Genomic DNA, 7,040 nt, shown 5'->3' on the forward strand with positions numbered 1-7,040 from the left:
TCAGTTCAGCAACAATCAGGGAGGTCAAGGGAACTATCGCCAAAATCAGGGGAGTGGACCAAATCATAACCAAGGGTCAAGTTCTAATCAGCCCAATTATAGGTCTCAGAGGAATCTAGATGACATGGTACATGACCTAGTCATCTCTGAACAGCATATGCAGAATAACATGCAAGCCAATAATGACGTGGTGCATAAAATTCAAGATGCGCAACAGGAGCAAAAGTCTGCCATGGACATGTTGGCCAAGCAAATGTCTCAATTAGCAACTTCGTTGAATGAGATGAGGGGAAACGAAGGAAGGATACCAGCCTCGGTGAAACCACCTGACCGGGCAAACATCAGTCAGATCACTCTGAGGTCAGGACGTGGCTATGAGGGTCCCGTGATGAAGGATGACGAGAGTGAGCCCCCTATGATAAACAAGGAGGATGAGAGACTTACCCCTGACCAAAGAGATACTGAGATAAGGAGCACCAGAGTAGAAGACGATCTTCAAAAAGGTGATCTGGAGAAGTCGCTACCTCATATGGCTGATCCATTCTTCCTAGACCCAGAGCCAGAGGTGGAGTGAAGAAACAATGAAAGAAACTAGAGAACCCTCAGCTGGGGGGTCAGTAGGAACGTTGAAACGCATGAAGCCATTTCCTTACCGAGGGGAAGCTAAAAAGAAGAAGGATGATACCGAAGACTTCATGGAGATTTTTGGCAAGTTGGAAATCAACTTACCATTCCTACAGGCTCTAAAGCTGCCTACCTTTAGCAAATTCATCAAGGAGTTCATTGCTGAGAAAAACAAACCTGATGGGAAGATAGTGATTGGAGAAAACGTGTCAGCTGTGATACAAAAAAGGAGAATGCCTTCAAAATGCACAGACCCAGGTATGTTTACCTTAGCTATTTCCTTGGGTGACATTAAGATTGAGCATGCAATGTGTGATCTAGGAGTATCGATAAATGTTTTACCGCTTTCGATATATAAGAAGTTAATAGGGGTAAGTCTGGTTGACACGAAGGTAGTAATTCAGTTGGCTGATAGAACATGCATTTCACCCGAAGGTGTGCTGGAAAATATGATAGTTAAAGTGCATGATTTCATGTATCCAGCTGATTTTCATGTGATAAAAATGAGTGAGAATGAATCTTATGAGTCTAGTGGAGTGCTTTAAGGAAGACCGTTATTACGCACCGCTAAGACTATTATTGCTGTGTTTGATGGAACTATATGCCTGGATTATCATGGGGAGAAATACACATTTAACATCGATGAAGCTATGAAAAAACCACTGGATGTTGAAAATATGCATGTTATCGATGTTATTAACCCCCTGATCCAGGAATATATTGAGACTGAGCTAATGCAGAAGCAGTTCAACAATTCAGAACTGAGTCACTCCATTGACAGAGAAGTAGCAGGGTGGTGTGAAACTTTATTAACTCAAGATATGACAGACGAACAGATCAATGAAGAGATCATGGAATTCTGCCACCAACCATTATCATTCAAGCCAATCTGTTCTTCTCAGGCAAAAGGCCCAGACTAGGCAACCGGCTCCGGGGAAATGGCAACCAGAATCTTGGAAAAAAATCATCTACCTCAGGAAGCCATCACACCCAAGAAGGAGTTGAAGAAATTGCCGGAGAGTCTAAAGTATGCCCACCTTGGAGAGGATGAAACTTTTCCAGTTATAATAAACAGCCACTTGACAGAGAAACAGGAGAATGAGCTACTGGAGGTAATCAAAAGGAATAAGAAGGCCATAGGATGGACTCTCTCAGACCTGGTAGGAATCAGCCCTGATCTTTGTATGTACCACATCAGACTGGAAGAAGGTGCAAAGGCCCATAGAGACCCCCAGCATAAGCTGAATCCGAATATGAGGGATGAAGTTCTGAAGGAAGTTTTGAAACTGCTGTCCCAAGAAATTATCTACTCCATTCCAGATAGTGAATGGGTCAGCCCAGACCACATGGTACCTAAGAAGTCAGGGATACAGGTGATCAAGAACGATAAAAATGAGTTGGTGCCGACTCGGTTGGTGACTGTATGGAGAATGTGCATTGACTACCGGAAGCTGAATGAAGCCACTATAAAGGATCATTTTCCCTTGCCTTTCATCGACCAGATGCTAGAAAGATTGGCTGGGAAGCAGTACTTTTATTTCCTTGACGGATACAGTGGGTATTTCCAGATATATGTAGATCCAGATGACCAAGAGAAGACAACCTTCACTTGTCCATTTGGCACTTATGCATACAGAAGAATGCCTTTTGCCTTGTGCAATGCACCTGGCACCTTCCAGCGTGGTATGATGAGTATATTCTCAGACCTATTGGAGGTTTGTATTGAGATTTTCATGGATGATTTCACTGTGTATGGGAGTTCTTTCGATTCTTGTTTGGCCAACCTAGACCTCGTGCTGAGGAGATGTCATGGTGCCGGAGGGAATAGTCCTAGGCCATGTGGTCTCGGAGAGAGGTATTCAAGTGGATAAGGCCAAGGTGGATGTGATCTTGAAGTTACCCTATCCTACGAATCAGAAAGAAATCAGAGGATTCCTGGGGCATGCAGGATTTTATAGAAGGTTCATCAGGGACTTCGCGAAGATTGCGCAGCCGCTTACTCATCTCCTGCACAATGATGTGGAATTCGTCTTTAACGAAGATTGCAAGAAGGCGTTTCAAATGTTGAAGGATAAGCTTATCTCTACTCCAATAATCAGAGCCCCAGATTGGAATCACCCCTTTGAGGTGATGTGCAATGCGAGTGATTTTGCAGTAGGAGCAGTCCTGGGTCAGAAGATCGAAGGGAAGAGTTATGTCATTTTCTATGCCTCGAAGACCCTCAACCAGGCTCAGAAGAACTATGACACTACGGAGAAAGAGATGTTGGCCATAGTGTACTCATTTGAAAAATTCCGACCATACTTACTGGGGTCGAAGGTGATAGTCTACACTGACCACGCAGCCATTAAATATCTCCTTGCAAAGAAAAAGTCCAAACCAAGGTTGATTAGATGGGTATTGTTGTTGCAAGAATTCGATTGGGAAGTAAAAGATAAAAAAGGCATAGAGAACAAGGTTGCCGATCATCTGAGTCGAATATTTCAAGGGGACACGGACGAAGTCATGCCTGATGCCTTCCCCGAGGAACACCTTTACTATCTAGGGAAATCTGCTAAATTGATTAACTAGGAAACAGTATTGGTAGCAACGGGTCCAGGAACATCAGATAAAGGGAAATATCCAATGAATACAGAGCCATGGTTCGCCGACCTGGCTAATTACTTGGTCACAGGGAAAGTGCCAAGCTCCCAAGAAATTTCCTGGGCCCAGAGAATGAAGTTGAAGAGTGAGGCTAGATTCTACTTTTGGGACGATCCATACCTCTGGAAAATGTGCTCAGATCAAGTAATCCGACGATGTATTCCAGAATGGGAACAGAAGGACGTACTCAACCACTGCCACGCCCTGGCGTGTGGAAGTCACTTTTGACCTAGGAAGACTGCCAGAAAAGTTTTAGACAGTGGATTCTATTGGCCAACACTGAACAAGGATTCCTTCGAATTCTGTCAATGTTGCGAGAGATGTTAACAGACAGGAGGTATTTCAAGGAGGGACAAGATGTCTCAAGTTCCAATAATAGTTTGCGAAATCTTTGACGTGTGGGAGATGGGTTTTATGGGACCATTCCCATCTTCCTATGGCAACACTTATATATTCGTTGCGGTTGACTATGTGTCCAAATGGATAGAGGCAAAGGCTACACCCATTTGCGAATCAAAGGAAGTGGCAAGGTTTTTGAAGGTGAATATTTTCAACAGGTATGGAGTGCCTAGAGCCATAGTCTCAAACCAGGGAACACACTTCTGCAATCGCACCATAGAGGCATTGATGAGGAAATACGGTGTCCACCATCGGTTATCAACTCCATATCACCCCCAATCAAATGGTCAGGCTGAAGTGTCGAATCGAGAGATCAAAAGCATTCTGGAGAAGACAGTGAACACCACAAGAAAGGATTGGAGTAAGCGTCTTGATGATGCTCTCTGGGCCTATGGGACCACTTACAAGACACCAATTGGGATGTCGCCTTATAGATTGGTGTTTGGAAAAATGTGCCATCTGCCCGTGGAAGTGAAACACAAGGCATATTGGGCCATAAAGGAGATGAATATGAAGGCGATGGCTTGTGAAGAAGAATGGAAGCTGCAACTACAGGAGCTGGAGGAACTAAAGCTGGAAGCATTTGATTCAGCAATGTGGTATAAGGAGAGAACAAAGCTCTGGCATGACAGGAACCTCCGGGTCAAGGAACTATGAGTTGGGCAGAAAGTACTTCTTTTCAATCTCGGCTTAAGCTAATGCCTGGGAAGCTTAAATCCAAGTGGATAGGTCCGTACACCATCGTCGGCCTTCAAGCAAATGGAGTTGTAGAAATCCAGGGAAGTGCTCCTAACTCTGTACCCTTCCTCGTAAATGGACATCGGGTAAAAGTATTTAGGAATGATTCAGAATTGCATGTAGTGGAGGAAGTGCCACTGCATGCATCCGTAATTATTGCCTAACTGGACAGGCAAATGATTATTCTCAACGAATTCCTAGGTCAGGTAAAATGGGGAATAAAATTTTATATGTGCACTGACCTAGGGGATCTTGAGAGTACTCATCTGCAGGTGTAAATAGTTTAATCTTTTTTTAAAAAAAATAAGAAAATCCAAACAAAGAAAAAAACTAATCTTCCAAAACTATTTTCGAAACACCAAGCTCCTTAGGAAAATTGCTTTGTCATTCATAATCCTCGACCTGGGACTTTGGTGTTTCACCTTTATTTTTGCATGGTATTGAGAGATGCATAGGGGAGGCAAAATACTTTTGGAGGGAAGTCGGTTACTTTTTGAAATTCAAAATCCGCCTTTTGAGGAGGCGTACGGTTGCTTACATCATCCTGCAACCGATCGCCTTCCTTATCTAAAAACAAATAAAATAATTTCCTTTTTCCTTTCAAATCAAAAACCCCAACCGACCTTTCTCTCTCTAATCTCTCTTAAAAAATTCTCTCAATACCCAATTTCTCTCTAACCCTAACCCACATTTTACCCTAGTCTTCGTGAAATCGTTGCAGAAAAAACCATGAAAAAGGCACCGGCTACTACTGCAAGGAAGGAAAACCCCGCCCCAAAACCACCATCTAGCGATTCATCTCAAGCGCACCCACCGGTTCCCACGCAAGAAACTTTTCCGATGCATGATATACGAACCGAGTGGAGATTGGCTTCAGATTAAGAACCCACTACCACTGAAGACCCTAAAGAGGCAGCATTCTTGAGGGAATTGGAGGAAAATTTTGGCAGCAAGGAGGAGGTCAGAAGAATATTTGCCCTCTATTCGGCGATGCACCAAGGGAAATCTGCCAGAGCTGTAGCCACAGCGCCACAACCGCCAACAATTCCTGAGGATACAACAGCCCAGACCTCGATTCCACACTCGTAGAAAGCCCAAGTCTCAATCGAAGAGTCTACCCAAGATCAACCACATGCAGAAACTAGGCCGAGCCCCAACATAGAAGAGCAAGAGGGCGTTGGTGGACTTGAGGTGGAGAAGGAGGGCGTTAGTGGTTTTGCGGAGGAGCTTGACGGCATGAAGGTGGACGATTTTGGGAATGAGGGCGCAAGGGAAGGTAAAAATTCTGTGGAGAAGTCTGTTGAGGGGGAAACCCCTGCTTTAAAATCTACTGTTGGGGAAACCCCAAGGAATGCCGAGGGGATGACCCCAAATCTGTATGTTGAGGGGGGGACCCCGTTTGAATCCGTTTTGGGGGTAACCCCAAGTTTGTTTGTTGAGGGGGAAACCCCGAAACTGCTGAGGAGGAGACTCCGAAATTATCCAAGGGGAAAACCCCGTCTATATTTGTTGAGGGAGAAATCCCTGAAAAGTTTGTGGGGGAGGAAGTCCCCGTTTTTGCTGAAGAACAGGAGCCTAGGGAAGAAGGGCTACATGAGATCGTGGATCTGGTAGATGTGCCAGAGGAAGAGGACTTACCACTAAAACCGAGGGAGTCTAGGAGAAGGGTGCGGAGGAGCGTACTGGACGAGGTGGACGACATCAATCAGACCAGAGGATCGGAATTCATAGCCCCAGGGGCAGGAAGTGCACTGGAGGAGGGTGTGCCTGGGTCGGAGGAGAAAGTCGACAATGCGGAGGAACGCCGCATAGCCATGGAGCGCAAGCGTAAGGGCAAGAAGGTGGCCACTCCCAAACCCAGGAAGTCACAGAGAATCTCTTCCGTCAAGGAAGCAGAAGCCCCTCCCCGTGCACCATCATAGGTTCCTGGACCTGGCAGACAAGGGGTTGAAAGCGAACCGGACGACGAATCTGAAGAAGAGGAGATCCCAAACTACGAGCGTACTGAGATATGGCTTACCAAGAAGCTCTTGGGATCGATGGCCAAGTTCAAGGACTCTAGGCGAGCACAAACCTACAAGGAAAGAAGCACAGTGGGAAAGCTGGCGAAGTCTTGAAAATGTTATGACCCGGTTCAGTCTGGAGTACTTCTTTAATAAGGGGCTCCTTATCATGGAAGGGCATGATGTGTGCTTCTAGAATGTGGGGGCAGCGGTGGAGAAAGGCGTGGCAGGCATGAAGTTGGAACCAGAGGAGGAGGTGGTGAGTGCAGATGTGGAAGAGTTGAGGAAGGAGGTCGCCGCGATGCGTGAGGAGCTAGGCGGGGCTAGAATGGAGTTGCAAGCCATCAAAGAGAGTATTGATGTCCTAGCCAATAGATCATCAACCCAGAACGAAAGGATGACTGATGCGGTCAAATTGATGAAGAAGATGGCAGAGTGGCTTGAGCAGAAATTCTCCCAAACCCAGCAGAGGCTGCCCCCTGGACCCGGTAATGCGGCCAGGCAGCCCGGTCAGGGAAGCTCGTCACTCCAGCAGCTCCCGCCCCCGTCTAAGCCCTTGGTAGCCCCACTTGCATCGCCGCCCCTTGCGTCTGTTTCAGTGAAGAAGCCCCTGTCAAAACAACCCATGGTAGA

Source organism: Salvia hispanica, chromosome 4 (genome assembly GCF_023119035.1).
Source record: "Salvia hispanica cultivar TCC Black 2014 chromosome 4, UniMelb_Shisp_WGS_1.0, whole genome shotgun sequence".
Classification (NCBI taxonomy): domain Eukaryota; kingdom Viridiplantae; phylum Streptophyta; class Magnoliopsida; order Lamiales; family Lamiaceae; genus Salvia; species Salvia hispanica.